The following is a 15,640-nucleotide window of genomic DNA, read 5'->3' as shown; positions in this document are numbered from 1 at the left end:
AAAAAGTGAATTAACACCCTACCATACAGTCAGAGAATTTCAGTGCTGGTTGGTAACCATATATACAGCTGGAAAAAGAGCTCCTTCAAATTCTTGACTGTATTATCTAGACAGAAGTCTAATGTTCCAAAAGTAAGAATAAACTGATTATGAATAGCTTTCTTGTTCTAAAAAAGGTTGTTTTAACTATCAGAGTATGAAAGCTGACCAAAATTCTGATTTTCTGCTTTGTGGGAACTTTCAAAACAAACAAAAAACAGTTTTTATTCCTGTGAACACCTGAAATGGCAGTTCTGAACAGAAAACTGTGCTGAACTTTCAGAAGTACTACATCAGAACCTCCAATTATTTCTTCCACATCTGGCAGGGATTTTCATTATTTCATGACAAGTAAGTAGTACTGTATAATTATATATTACTATTATTGATGCCAGTATATGGATATTCCGTTATTTTCAACATCCTCTAGGGCAATTTCTAATTAGCACTGTTTGGAGAATCTCTTTTTTTTTTTTTCTATTAAATGGTTTGACACAAAAGCATGTAAAATAAAATAAAGTGTTCCCATATCTGTAGAAGCAGAGATGACAATATATTAAAACCAAAAAAATAAAAATGAACGTGTTTTAGAAGTTTGCCAGTTTTTATTTGGGAAGCTCACATTTCATTATTTTTTTCCTCTAATTCCTTATTAACACAGGTAAAATTTTGTCAGAAAAATGAGCTCCAACAAAATAAACTTTGTATGACCACATTTGCTTAGACAAGGCTAATGCATAAATAAATCCAACAGCTGTATACACCAGCCAGCAAGCAAAGCTGAGACACAAGCATGCCGAACACAAGTGATACCGCTCAGCAGATGCTAATCACCACTGGGCAGAAGAAATTATCAGGCACCCCACATCCAAGGAGGAGGACATCAGCTCCACACATGCCTGTGTGTTTCAAGATCTCCTCTCCTTCCAGTAACCACTTGTGCAGCCAGACTCTTCTCCAGTATACTAGAAGATAGACTCCAAAACTACATGCCACTAAATGCATTCCTAGTCATGCACAAGCTACCACCTTCCTAAACTTGTGTAAAAACAGGAACAGTATAGTACATAGGATTGTGTAAACAATCATCGGTGCTCAGGTGTAGCCTCCATTCTCATTAAAAGTTTAGGCAGCAAAGGGGAAAGAGCCCAGAAAACAGATCTTCAGCCAAAGTCTCTGCTTGATTTGTACAGCACTGGCTCAGCACAAACCAAAATCCCACCTTTTTCTGGCCCCTGCTCTGCAAACAAGGCACAAAGAACAAAGGTAGTTAATGAATGTGCTGCATTTTTTTTTTTTCTTTTTTTGCCCAGAATCAGCACAATGTTGCTAGGCACAGGTGCACTTTAACAATGATGAATCTGGAAAGTTTACATTGATTAATTACTCTCAGATTTTCACATTCACCTTCTCATACAGAGAGAAGGGGGATCAAGAAGTATTTCTCCCTCCATCCCCTTGATATTTTGTGCTGCCTTTTTTTTTTTTTTTAAAAGGAAACAAACAAGCGATAAAACCCTGTTTCTCTGCATCTATTTTTAGCTGTAACATTTGGGGGCTTAAAAGCGGAATTGGATTACCTTAAAACATAACTCTAAGGAAAGCAAAGAAGGATTTAGGAAAGCTTCTGAAACAGTGAAGTAGTTGTTGAAAGAGCCACTTCCTTATCTACGTGGGATGGGCCACCCACCCATATTCTATCTGATAGACAGCTTAGTGCTAACATCCTTAATATTCTTCACGGAGGTAGAGACTTTTCAGGTGTCAGGCCAACAGTATGAGGAGTGGGTGGTAGATATTCCAGCATAAATGCTTTCTCAGAAGCAAAAGGCTTAAAAGGAGTCCTTAAAGGCCTGAGATTCAAGTGAACTCCACATCAGATCTGATCCACCGCCAGTTCCCCAGACCCACTGCCTGAGGGATATCAAGCAAGTTCAAAACTGTAACATGTTCTATCATAGTTTCCACAAAATAAGGCTTTCAGGACTTAAGCAAATAATTTTTAAACTGCTGCCAAGACTTAGACCTGCAAATCCACAGCCCACAGAACACAGATGAGTCTAAAAATCAGACCTTTTGATTCAACTGTTACTAAACTCAAGGTCATCTACATCCACGTCTGAGGTGATGCTGTCATCTTCTATATAATGAAGAAACATTTCCCCCCATGCATGGAACAAAACAGGACAACAATGGCTCCTCAATTACCACTCTCAAGTTCAAAACAAACAATCCACCAGAGTAAGACAAATGTGACTTTAAAAATAAAAACACAGATTGAAAGCACACTTACTTGCTTAACATTACAAGCCTCAACTAAGTATCCTTAATTAAATAAATGTGTTTTTTCACATCCTTTGTGTCATCTAAGCCAGCCAATAGCAATCAATTCAACCACAGGAAGCTGATGAACCTGACAGTACAATTTTTATTAGCAAAGTTACTTAGCTACCAGTATCAAAGCATCCTTCTTATTCTATCACACCAGGTCAAATTAGACATTTTGGAGGGGGATGTATTTTGATTTCCCTGCCGCCACCACCAAAAGGGAAAGTGAGCTATACACTACCACATGATTTCACAAAACTCCAGGAAGGAAACGCATAATATATATGAGACCACATAAACAGTATTGCCCAGACATTCTGAATTCTTCTCTTTAATTAGCTTCTTTGGAGCAGATTGCTTTCAATAAGCTCAGGAAAATTGAGCTTGATTCACTGGAGACAATCTGGGTTCAGTTGTTAACCTTTTAGCCTTTAAACAAGGAAGCTTCTTTAAAATGTACAGCATTAACAAGTATACTTGTCAACAGAAATCAGGGTAGCATCAAGATGTGAATTTTATCTAAGTACCAAAATAACTCAAAGAGAAAAAAAGCTACATATTTTGTCACTGATTAACAAAGCCAGTTAGAATCTACCTGAATAAGACTGGAGCAGACATATCAAGTGCTAATGCGCTGCAGCAGTTCCTATGTTTGGATAGAATCGACAATACTATAAACAAGTGCAGATTTATCCCCAAGCCCCAGGGATGTTGCTGGCCAGCCCTTGGTGGGGGAGGGAGGTAAGGAAGACAAGCATCCCATCCCTGTGCCAGCTGATGTGATTAGGGCTGGTCAGCCTGCCCATTCCTGCAGAGGCTGCATCTGCTCCTGAGAGCAGTTGCATTAACACATGGAGTCATATTCCTGCTTACCAACTCCAAGCTCCTTTCTAGTTGAGGTGAGCCAAGTCCCGATAATTCTCAAGCATCTCCTGTTGCCTCAAATGACACTAGAAATGGGGAAAATATCCCTGTCCCAGAGGTCAGAGGACTAACATAATCAGGTAGAACCTTATACAAATTTAATAAATTGTTCTAACACTTTCAGAATTGTGTTTCTGTTTTCCTGTTGAATCAACTTTCCTGTTATAACAGGAAAAAAGCAAATAGGAAACAGAAATGTTCTGCTGAGTCAGGTGCAGTTAGGTGGTTTTAAATTTCCCTTTGGGGAACTCTGATCTTCCTTAGCATCAGTTCAAAATAAAGATATCAAAACAAAAGTATCAAAAGAATCAAAACATTTTCAAAATAAAATTTTAACCTTAATGCAGAGAACCATATGAAAGATAAATTTAAGTTACATCAAGAAAACCACAACTACCTGACACTGCTAAAATTGATTTTGTTCTATACTTGGCAGTTTTCATCCAATACAATTAAAGTGATTTACATTTTTCTTTTCTATGCTCAAAGATTTTAGCCTTTTTAGTCTCCCAGCATCCACACAGAGTATAATGGACTATTAAAATCAATGTTATGGTCACCTATTAGTCAGCTAATAACAGGCACAAGCAATTATCTGAGGTAAGGTATGTAGCTCATAAAGGGGAAAGTAAAACCCTGCCTCTGATTAGGTGGTAACAAGGTGCAAAATATTATTTTACAGATGCTGGGGGCAGGGTGGGGAGGGGAAAGAGAGCCTCACTACAGAAAAAAATTGCTAAGTACCTTTACTCTAATGTATTTGTAACTGTGTGGTAAAAGAATTCACTTCACTAATCCAGCAGGAAACTAACCCAACAAATACAATGACCATCTTCCTTCTGAGGTAGTGAGTTCAATTAGTTTATGGCAAGGTCATAAAAAAAGCTAGAGCTGATACAAGGAATACACAAGACCACATAGCCCAGAGCAGGGCCCAAGGGAGGGAAAGTGTGGAAAAGGTGAAAAGAAGGAACAGTCTGCCCCACTTCAGTGGCCCAAACCCACTGCATTATCAATGCTATTATGCAACATTACAGGCTTGGGGAAGAGTGGCTGGAAAGCTGCCTGGTGGAAAAAGATCTGGGGGTACTGGTTGACAGCTGGCTGAATATGAGACAGCAGTGTGTCCAGGTAGACAAGAAAGCAAACAGCATCCTGGCTTGTATCAGAAATAATGTGGACAGCAAGAGTAGGGAATAGATCGTACTCCTGTACTTGGCATTGGTGAGGCCGCACCACTGGGGGTGTTTAGTCTGGAGAAGAAGAGGCTGAGGGGAGACCTGATCGCCCTCTACAGCTGCTTCACAGGAGGCTGTAGTGAGGTGGGGGTCGGCCTCTTCTCCCTGGTAACAGGTGCTAGGACAAGGGGGAATGGTTTGAAGTTGCACCAGGGCAGGTTTAGGCTAGACATTAGGAAAAATTTCTTCACAGAAAGGGTTGTCAGGCTCTGGACTGGGCTGCCCAGGGAGGTGGTTGAGTCCTCATCCCTGGAGGTATTTAAAGGATAGGTAGACGAGGTGCTTAGGGACATGGTTTAGTGGTGGGATGGCAGGGTTAGGCTAACGGTTGGATGATGATCTTAAAGGTCTTTTCCAACCTAAATGATTCTATGATCCCAGCTATATTATCTAACCACCCCTGCAATTTCATGCTCAAACACAGAGAAATAAGCACGGTTTAATCTCCAAAAGACTTAATGCCTAGGAAAACACTAAAAATATTGTGCAATCCAACAACTAACTCTGACGCTGTAGGGACCAGAAAACAATATTTGACAAGAGAATGATTTCTGACAGTCCCACTGTGAAGATCAAGACAGCCCTGTAATTCCTGTCAATAATTGTCCTCTGGATCTAATAAAATTGCATGATAACCCAGGTGAAGAGAATTAAGGAATTTTTTTCAACTTGGTAGATAAGCTGTTTCTCTAATGGAAATCCATACACATCCTATAATAAAGTTTCAGCAGTTACTTATGTTAAGTGCCATGTTTTCCTCATACTTTGTGGGATTACGTGAGACCATTCTTTAGGCATGAGGAAATAGCTCACCTTGACATATGACTAAGAAGGTACCACACAATAGCAGAAGCAAGAGAGAAAATGAAGGCAAGTCATTTACAAGTGATTTAAATGGATTAGGAGCACTAGACTACTACCTTCATGTAATCACCAAAACAGACCTCTCAATCAAGAGCTGTGACATGAGTCACTTAATCAGCACAATCTGAAAAGCAAGGAGTGTTTTGCTGCAACAGAAGTAGCAGTGATCTAGCCAGCTCTGGAAAGGATGCAGATGCACAGCTTCAAACAGCAAAGGAGAATGTAGTTAGTCTGATTTCTATACTGGAATTCTTTTCAGTCCTTTTAGTACATTATCTTGAGCATTTTTCCAAATATAGTGGTGAGGGGAAGGGGAGAGAAGGCTCTTGATAACTGACAGGGCCCAGAGAGTTCTGATCGGCGGGGCAGAGTCCAGTTGGAGGCTGGTAGCTAGTGGAGTTCCCCAGGGCTCGGTACTCGGCCCGGTCTTGTTCAAGTTGCTCATCAATGACCTGGATGAGGGGATAGAGTGTACCCTCAGCAAGTTCGCTGATGACACAAAACTGGGAGGAGTGGCTGATATGCCGGAAGGCTGTGCTGCCATTCAGCGGGACCTGGACAGGCTGGAGAGTTGGGCAAAGAGGAACTTGATGAAGTTCAACAAGAGCAAGTGTCGAGTGCTGCACCTGGGGAGGTCGAACCCCATGCACCAATACAGGCTGGGGGATGACCTGCTAGATAGCAGCTCTGCTGAGAGGGACCTGGGAGTCCTGGTGGACAATAAGCTGACCATGAGCCAGCAATGTGCCCTTGTTGCCAAGAAGGCCAATGGTATCCTGGGGTGCATTAAGAGGAGTGTGGCCAGCAGGTCGAGGGAGGTTCTCCTCCCCCTCTACTCTGCCCTGGTGAGACCCCACCTGGAGTACTGTGTCCAGTTCTGGGCTCCCCAGTTCAAGAAAGACGAGGAACTCCTAGAAAGAGTCCAGAGGAGAGCTACCAGAATGATAAAGGGACTGGAGCATCTCCCCTACGAGGAAAGGCTGAGAGAGTTGGGCTTGTTCAGCCTGAAGAAGAGAAGACTGAGAGGGGATCTCATCAACGCATACAAATATCTTAAGGGCGGAAGTCAAGAGGACGGAAGCAGTCTGTTTGCAGTGGTGTCCAGCGACAGGACTAGGGGCAATGGATGCAAACTGAAACATAAGAGGTTTCAGTTGAATATGAGGAAGAACTTCTTCACTCTGAGGGTGGCAGAGCACTGGAACAGGCTGCCCAGGGGGGTTGTGGAGTCTCCTTCTCTGGAGATATTCAAAGCCCGCCTGGATGAAGTCCTGTGTAGCATGCTCTAGGTGAGCCTGCTTTAGCAGGGGGGTTGGACTAGATGATCTCCTGAGGTCCCTTCCAACCCTTACGATTCTGTGATTCTGTGTGTGATTCTGTGACAGCTCGCTAACAGTAAAGTAATAGGGAGTAACAGGTACTAAAGCTTAAAGATTGTTTGGGAAGGAAAAAGGAAGAGGGTTTATGCCTTGCCTGGGAAGCAGTAGGGTGGGGGTTTGGAGGGGTTTGCTTCGAGGTTTTGTTTTTTGTTTTTTTAAATGATCCAGTTTTGTTTTTTTTAAGAATGTTCACTTCCTTCAGATGGAAGTTTGATTACTAGAAGCACCACCTCTGCATTTCAACCTGATCTGTCAAACAGAAAGCATCCACATTTCAGTAAACATAAGCAGGTAGATTCTTTAATAGCCTATCCAAAGCACAAATTAAGAAAAAAAAGCCTTGAAGTCACCTTTAAAGGCAGAAAGTTTTAGCTAAGCAGAAATAAAGAAAAAACATAAGGCCTCATTAACTCAATGTTTGACATTAACTACTGTATTTGGCACATCTTGTGCATTCCTAACATACAATAGCTGTTTTCCAAGTAATCTAGAAAAATTACATAAGTAGGTGAATTGATATTACGATGAGATAGTTAACTCTCTTCTGACTTCCATGCACTTAAGGCATGAAATTTTCATTTTGCAGTAATATGAGATTTCAGTTTAATATTGTATAAGCATCCAAGAACACCGCTGTGAATGAAACACTATCACCTCGGAGTAGACGTCAAAGACCTTGATCCAACCCTAGGCAGAGCACACTCTCAAGACAGGTGGAGCTTTAAATATATGAAAAGTTTAGGTCTTTGATCCATGCACTTAAGGCATGAAATTTTCATTTTGCAGTAATATGAGATTTCAGTTTAATATTGTATAAGCATCCAAGAACACCGCTGTGAATGAAACACTATCACCTCGGAGTAGACGTCAAAGACCTTGATCCAACCCTAGGCAGAGCACACTCTCAAGACAGGTGGAGCTTTAAATATATGAAAAGTTTAGGTCTTTGATACACACTTGTCTATGGCAGTGAAAGATGCTAGCAACAGTTAGCTATCACCGTAAGGAAGGCAGCAGAGTCAGCAGGAGGGAATGTATTCTCACTTCTCCCACTTATGTGCAAAATCTGACGGCTTGCTTTACACTTCTGATGGGTTGGAACAAGGCTGCCAGACTCAGTGTTGAACAGCCTGAGGCTCACAGACACATTCTGTGTCTCTGACTCTCCTCCCGGGAAGGATGGACACCTGGGAGAGGTAACTTCAACTGTTGCAGCTCATCTGTCAACACCTCGGAGGAAGACACACACGCTAATTTTACCTTGAAGTGGGGATGGGTTTAGAGGATATGACTGCAATTTTGCTTGGGATGCAATGATTTTTCTAATTATTCAACTTCATCATTACTAAACCTAAACCAAAAATTAAATTGCATAAAACAATGTTCTACTTTGAGACAGAGTCAAGAATGATTTATGGGGGAAAAGCAGTTTTGAGTAGCTTGCAGAGAGACCACAGGTTATAGAAAACATTCTGGAGCAGAATTTAGCCTGCCTTTAAAAAAAATTAATAAAATTTATTTTCAAGAGTCATCCCTCCAAATTTAAACGAGGTTGTCATGTTAGGTCTACAGGCAGCTTGAGAACAATAGTGACCCAGTCCTCCTCACCCAAGGGGGCTGGTAAGCTTTGAACCTTGACAAAAACTTGACTTAAACTCTGGTCTACAATAGAAAGTTACATGTCTATCTAGGTAAACTAGCCAGTGTGAAACATCACTTTATACCAATTGCAATGACTCCTAAAAAACAATCCACCTAGAAGATGAACATGACATCAGTTTGAACACAATGGAAGTGGAAATACACCTCTCTATCAAGTAGCAGAAAGCACATTGCTAGAAATGCAAGCTTCCTTCTCCTCCTAAGGGAATAACTGTTTGGCAAAACCTCAGGATCCCTACGCTTACTTCCAAAACCCAGGATATAATTTTCCAGCACAGACTGACAGTTTGGAGCAGCCACAGTAATCTAAAATATCAATAATTTATATTGATTTATTTTCCATTTGGCACAAAAGCTACTCCTGCATGGATACTTTGATGCTTTAGGCCACTTAGGATCCAGGAAAAGCCCATCCCTTAACTGAAACTCAAAGTGCTCAGACGGCTTGTAGACTGCAGTATATAGAGTTAAACATTAAATATCTTCTCAGACATTAACACGGGATTTTGAGCCATTCCTCCCACTCCCATAATACTGTAGGAACCAGAGGCATAATTTAGTGGAAAACTGGTGGAACATGGAAGCTGACAAATTGTGCCATGCACATACTCCAGAGTCCCTCATTCCACGGGAAGTCACCATGGGGCATTGTGACACAAATTTACAAGACCTCTTCTCTAGAACCTGAGCACTACTTTGGCAATAAAGCAGTGCTACTGCCCTGGTATGAGATGTTATTTCTTTGGAGAGTGGTGTGGCAAGCAGAAGTCTGCTTCCCACTTTAATTTCCCTAGCGGGGATCAACTTTGCAGGTGAAGTTTTTCATTAAAATCCTGTGGCTCAATTTCCTGCAGTATCTATGTATGCTTTGACCTTATTTCCAAGAAGAGAGTGAAAATCCAGTTCAGGCTTTTCTTTTTCATTTAGACCCAAACACTAAATAGAACTAGTGAAAAGCATCATTTAGGATGAGCCTTATGACTATGCATCAGTGAACTGCCTGGCTGCTGTATGCAAGATACAGGCTTGATCCGGAAATGGAACAGCTATTCCTTGAACCAAATTAAATATGTTGTTGGGTAATGCTCCCAGTTTTTCAAGGCTAATTCACTGACCTGCACTAATGCTGTGGGCTTTGTTCCCCAATCTATTAAACAAGATCCAGAAATAAGCTCTTGATTATTTCTAACCCTGAAATTTCTGGCAGGCACTAAGTGACAGAATATGAAGTGATTAATTCTGGCAGAGGTAGAAAGATGTAGGTTTCTGTATGTAAAAGAGAAGTTCTGAGATAAGGAAAAAAAAGCTAGCTCAAATATATGATCTTTCACGACAGCATCCAAGAACCACCTGAGGACTAGAAAGCCTTCATAAACTGCAGTAGATTGGATCATGCATAACACATTCAGCTATGAATAAACATCTCCTTCCAAATGCAAATAGGATTCTTCCCTTCAAGGACAAATACCAAACAGAAAATAAGCATGTCTGCATAAAAGTTGGACTCATCTTCCAAACCATCCCATTTGACTTCTGTCATATGAAATAACTTCCAGTTCTTTTAGTGGCAGCAATCAATACTGCCAGTTTCAATTAATGGGAAGCTAAATCAAATTGGAAACAGTGTCACTGGCATGATGACTGACAGCTGATGACTTTTGTATTCCTCTGATGCTCAGTAGTGGAAAATAGATACAAAAAAGCCAAAGTTTCCTTTATTCTTTTGTGCCTTTTTTTTTTTACCTCTATTGTAGAGAAACTTTCTCTAAAATTAATTCTTTGAAAAGAATTAATTACCTAAGAATAATAATTTAAATGTCATTCACAAGAATCAGAATAATGTCACACAGAACTAGACAAAATGAAAACATTATTTAAAATCCAAACACATCAGGAAAGTCATTAAAGGAAAAACATTTCCTAGCAAAATCTCAATTTTTATTAAAGGCATAAAAATAGAGAGGTGCATGGCATCAAATATTGTATCTCCACTAGGTCATTTATCATGTAGCACTTCAAATGAGAAGATAAATGACAAATGAGATTTAAGGAGCAATACCTTAAAGAAGCAGGTGTGTCCTTAAGAGTTTATCCTGTCTTGTGAGAGTTTCTCTCTAATGAGATTTCAGATGGTAGGAATGGAGGGTATCTCTGAAAATTTTTCAAGCAGAAGATTTTAAGTGCATTTTTATAACAATATTTGTGTTCAAGCATACCTCTATTTACTTTCCAACTTAACCAAAGAGCATTCATGCCATTCAATGAAATATAAATTATTTTGGCTCTTAAAAGGAGATCAATAGTGAGCATCTGCTTCATTAACATATGAGACTTTCTAAAAAGAAAACAAAATCCCTAAAGAATAAGAGTGACTTTATTAGCTCCCCACCTTATTACTATGAGTGCAGCTCCATTTAGAATTGAACAAAGCAAATTAAGGATGACAGTCTAAGTTGATTTGGAATATCAGTAAAAAAAATTATTTCAGTTTAAGACAGTATTCATTTATCTTACTTTTAGCTAAATTTTTGGTGAAGTAAGGTAAGTAGTTTATGCATGTTTGAGATGCATGCTGTAGAATTTCTGTTTCTCAGACAAGGGACAAAAAATGGCAGACAGATGAAATGCATCTGCAATTTGTCTTTTCTTTATTGTATTTTAAAGAATGGGTATAAGCTAGATTGAAATAAAACCTTCATATTAAAAAGGAATATTCTTTTAGCTTTTTGCAGCAATTTCCATCCCAAATATCATACTAGCCAGGTAAGTAGTCAGATGTCTGGCATTGCGAGAAACAACCCTTGCCCAAGGACCTTTGTGATCACAAGACACAATAACCAACAAAGGACTTAAGAGACTTCTTGCCTTGTTTTAAGGGACCCGTGATGTTTTTCTGAACTAGTGTCTGAAATGCCTGAAAGCCTTAACTCACTTTGGCAAGTGCCTACATGACGAACAGTCCCTCCAAAGGGTGAGGAAAGAGAGCTCTGCTGGGACAAGGTGCTGCTCAGTTGCAGTGGCAGCAGCCAAGCTCAATTCTGCAGCAAGAGAGAAGAGGAATTCTCTCACGACAATCTCCAAGACTCAAGCTTTTGCCAGTGCTGCGTTAATTAGGCTTAAACTCATGTTCTCACAGGCACACCACAAAAAGAAATACAACCCCTAGAAAGAGAGATACACTTTTCAGTAAGTGCCTTCAGGAATCCCTGGTAGAGTAATTTTCCCCATTCCCCCCCACCTCTCGAACAGATAATCTATTTATCATGACATATTGAATTTAATAAAAGAGAAGCCATCAGGAAAACTGAAGTGATAGGTTCCTGTCCACATGTTAGGGAAGTTGTTGCCAATTTCAAACTGACAAAAAGCTTCCGGGCAGGTAGCCACGGGACTACAGCTGGCTTGAAGGAAGATACACTCTCAACACCAACAGAGTACAGACAGCCAAGGCATTTAGCCTCCAAGATGACTGAGCCTCCATTTTTTTTTCCCTTGTTTTTGCCTGCTCAGAGGAAATATTGACAAAAGCATCCTCTAGACAGGCAACCAACAAACCAAAACATTTCTTTTAGGGTTCTTTTGAAACTGAGTTTATGAAGCATTCATTTTTGTCACAGAAGATTGCAGGTTTTACTTTGGACCTAGAAAAATATTGTGGAAAAACTCATGGACGAGTCATGAAAATGATTAAAAAATTATTTAGCCTACTGCAAAAAAAAAAAAAAAAAAAAAAAAGAAAAAAGTCAATTTAACAGAAAAGAGTCTTAATGATGACTTCTAACTACCTGCAAGACAACGCAGAAACCTGTAGTGGAAGGATCTCAATTCATCAAGCAAGTATATAGCAAGATGCAAAAGCCAGAAACATAGCCAAAACAATTTCAGAAAAGAAATAAAGCCCAAATTTTGAGGACCATTTGCCATTGTGACAGCTTACTAAAGTTTATGAAGAGTTTAAACCCAACAATCCTGGAAATTTTTAAGCCACACATCACTGCTAGCCTTAAAAAGCTCCCTCTACTCCATCTGGTACATAATTCCTAGGCTTCTTAGGAACCACCACTAATTATCTCATCCTTCTCTCTTCCCTGTTAAACTGTGGGACATAGTGTGTAGCTAGACAGACTCCAGGACATCTTGAACCTAGTAGAGGTTTTCTTTTACGATTATAAATAAGGTTACAATAAAAAAAAGCATCATCAGAAAGCCCTGACTAAATAAAGCTCTGGATAGAGAATACACTTGTACATGCATGTGTCTCTAAGTATTATTTTTTTTAAACAAGTTATCTATTGTAAAAGGCTACAATGTTCCTGCAAACTCTGACTGGAGATTTATGCCTGCGCACATCATCATGATCATTGACATGAGGTTCCACCCACACATTTCGGATTACAATAGCAGGGCTTCTGGTTTTGTGTAAGCTCAACATGACTGTACATCACTCCTCCTTTTGGCACTGGGTTATTGTGTTCTCATTGTTGTGTATTTCTATACCTACTGCTGTCTGCTACTATCTTCCCCTCCTCCTGCTTCTGGTAAAGGACTGAGACAATACACTCTCACTGACAAAGAACTGAAAATTATCTGTCTTCAAAACAGTATTCATGACATTTTCTCTGGCATATTGCAATGTCAAAGGAAAGCACACTGTTCTGGTAAATACAGAAGGAAAGGAGATTTTAACAGCTGCTTTTTTTTTTTTTTTTCTGGTTTTGAATTTTCACCTCAAGCAGTGCTCTGGTATTTGCATTTAGTGTCAGGCACCAGCAATTAACCTGAATGAAGATACCTTCCCTCTGGTAGCAGAGGAGGCAAGAATCACTTCATGTCAATGGAACCAAGCATTCGGAGCAACTTGCTTTTAATCAAGATTGATACCTATAATGAGAAAAGGGCTTAAAAACTAGCAAAGCAATAATGCACATATTAGCTTTTTGATTGAACATGCTGATAACCTCAGAAAAAACAATTACACCAGTCAACCTGCAACAAACATAATGGGACTGCCACCCTCACAGGGGGTTTGATTCAATCAGTCCCAAATCTTCACAAAGGCAGACACCAAAATACTTGTGTACTCCCAGCTACATCACTATCACTGCTCTTTTATCCAATGCATTTCAGCAGAGGCTTAGTCTCAAAGACATTGCTAGATATTTTTCCTCCTCCTATTTTAAGGTATAATTGACTTCTCTAAACAATATACTGTTATGCTAACTGTTTATTTTTGTAGGCAAGAGAATAACTACTGTGTTTTCATTTTTAGTGTATAATTCCAGCCCAATAATCCTACTGGGAAGGTTTTTAATAAGACATGAAATTTCAAAGGAAGAGAAAGCAGTAGCATGAATGGCCTATCCCTATTCCTACTACAGTACTTGTTTTCAGTATCTGAGGTAGGAGACATTTAATGCCCTTTGGGTTTTATAATTCATTTTACAATTTCCTACTAATGAGTATCAAGGAATGTAGCTACGTCACGGTACAGTGCTAATTAACAGGGATACTTAAACAGCCAAAGTTGGTCTGGATCTCAACTCAGTTCTCTTCCAAAACATAAATCGGATCTCAAACTTGTGATGTCTCTGAGCTTTTGCAGAAGACCTCAGTTTTTCCCCTTGATTCCTTGGTCATATAAAATTTCTACAGTTTAAAAATCTCTCTTGGCTCAAACTGAGGAGAAAGGAAACTGCACAATTTTTCATGGCTAATCTATCTTTTTGAGTTTTATGCCATGAAAATATGCAAAGGGAAACAAGGTGTTCCAACAATCTGCTGCCAAAAATTTTCCATGAAATAAGTAATTTCCCTGAAAATGTTTTGATTTTCTGAAGGAAAAACATTCAGCTAGAAAATATGCAACTAGCCTTATTAAATACCATGAAAATAATTAGTTTTGTTAATTTTTGTCTGCAGTTTGCTAATCAGCACCAAACACACATACTCTGGTTGACTCAGCACTGACAATGAACCACAACAGTATGACATCAGACATGCACATAGTGACTCTAGGTATTTAAAATGTGGCGTAGATCACAATTAGGGGAGTGGATTGCAATCCAAGCTCACTTTTCTTCTCAGTAGTCATTCTTGTATGCTTCAACTCCTTCCCCTTCCTCCTATATTTCACTTCCCCATAGCTAGCAGGGAGTTATACCAGTACTTCCATTTCTGTGTTTAAACTGGACTTTTCCCTCCATGCACAGACACTGTATCTGAGCGGTTGCTTCTCAGAGCTGAACTATACTTCTCTTGGCATGTTTGTCACATGAAGCACTCAGGCTAATATTCACACGAGCAAAAGGCATGTACAGGGAAGCCTTACACACCAATACAATGATTATCCAGGTCAAACCCAATTTGTTTGCAATCAAGCAAGCAGTTTTCGAAGAGTAAATGTTTCACCCTGAGCAACAACCCTGTAACAAATCTCATTTTTTACCATTTTCACAAGACCTTTGGAAGTTTATTTAAGGAAGTTTAAGCATGCAATGAGGACAGAGAAGAAACTCATCCTGGAAGACTGGCTCAGTTGAGCTCTATGCAGGCAGCAGATGTCCCAACAGCTCCTACATCCTCAAAACCCTCAAGAGAGGCAGCAGAAGCAGCTCTACGTATTCAGATTTCATGGGGAGCAGGCGTTAGAGGGATCTGACTCAGACTGCTCAGTGCCAGAACAGAGACACGAAAGACTGTTCTCAGCACCGCTGCAGCTCAGCACTGCTCAATTCAGTATCTGCATAGTGATCAAGGGCTTGAGCTGGGCTTTGACACCACAGAAGGTCCCCTTCCTGCCACCTCAGTCAGCAGCATGGCTGGATACTGAAGTCAATGACAAACAGAAGCAATAGTTTCTCAGTTTCTGTCCTGGTTTCAGCTGGGATAGAGTTAAATTTCTTCATAGTAGCTAGCATAGTGCTGCGTTTTGGATTTAGTACTACAAGAATGTTGATAACACACTGATGTTTTCAGTTGTTGCCAAGTAGTGCTCAGACTACTCAAGGACTTTTTGAGCTTCTCCTGCTCAGCCAGGTGCATAACAAGCTGGGAGTACAGCACAGCTAGGACAGCTAACCCAAACTGACCAAAGAGCTATTCCATACCATATAACGTCATGCTTTGGGGGGGTTAGTTAGTTCGGTCGGTTTGGTCGGTCGGTCGGTCGCGGGCAGAGTGGTCGCAGCTCGGGCTGTGTGATCGCGG

The sequence above is a fragment of the Egretta garzetta genome, unplaced genomic scaffold, assembly GCF_000687185.1.
Source record: "Egretta garzetta isolate BGI_Z169 unplaced genomic scaffold, ASM68718v1 scaffold170, whole genome shotgun sequence".
Classification (NCBI taxonomy): Eukaryota; Metazoa; Chordata; class Aves; order Pelecaniformes; family Ardeidae; genus Egretta; species Egretta garzetta.
The sequence above is the reverse complement of the archived record's forward strand: the minus strand, read 5'-3'. Positions refer to the sequence as shown.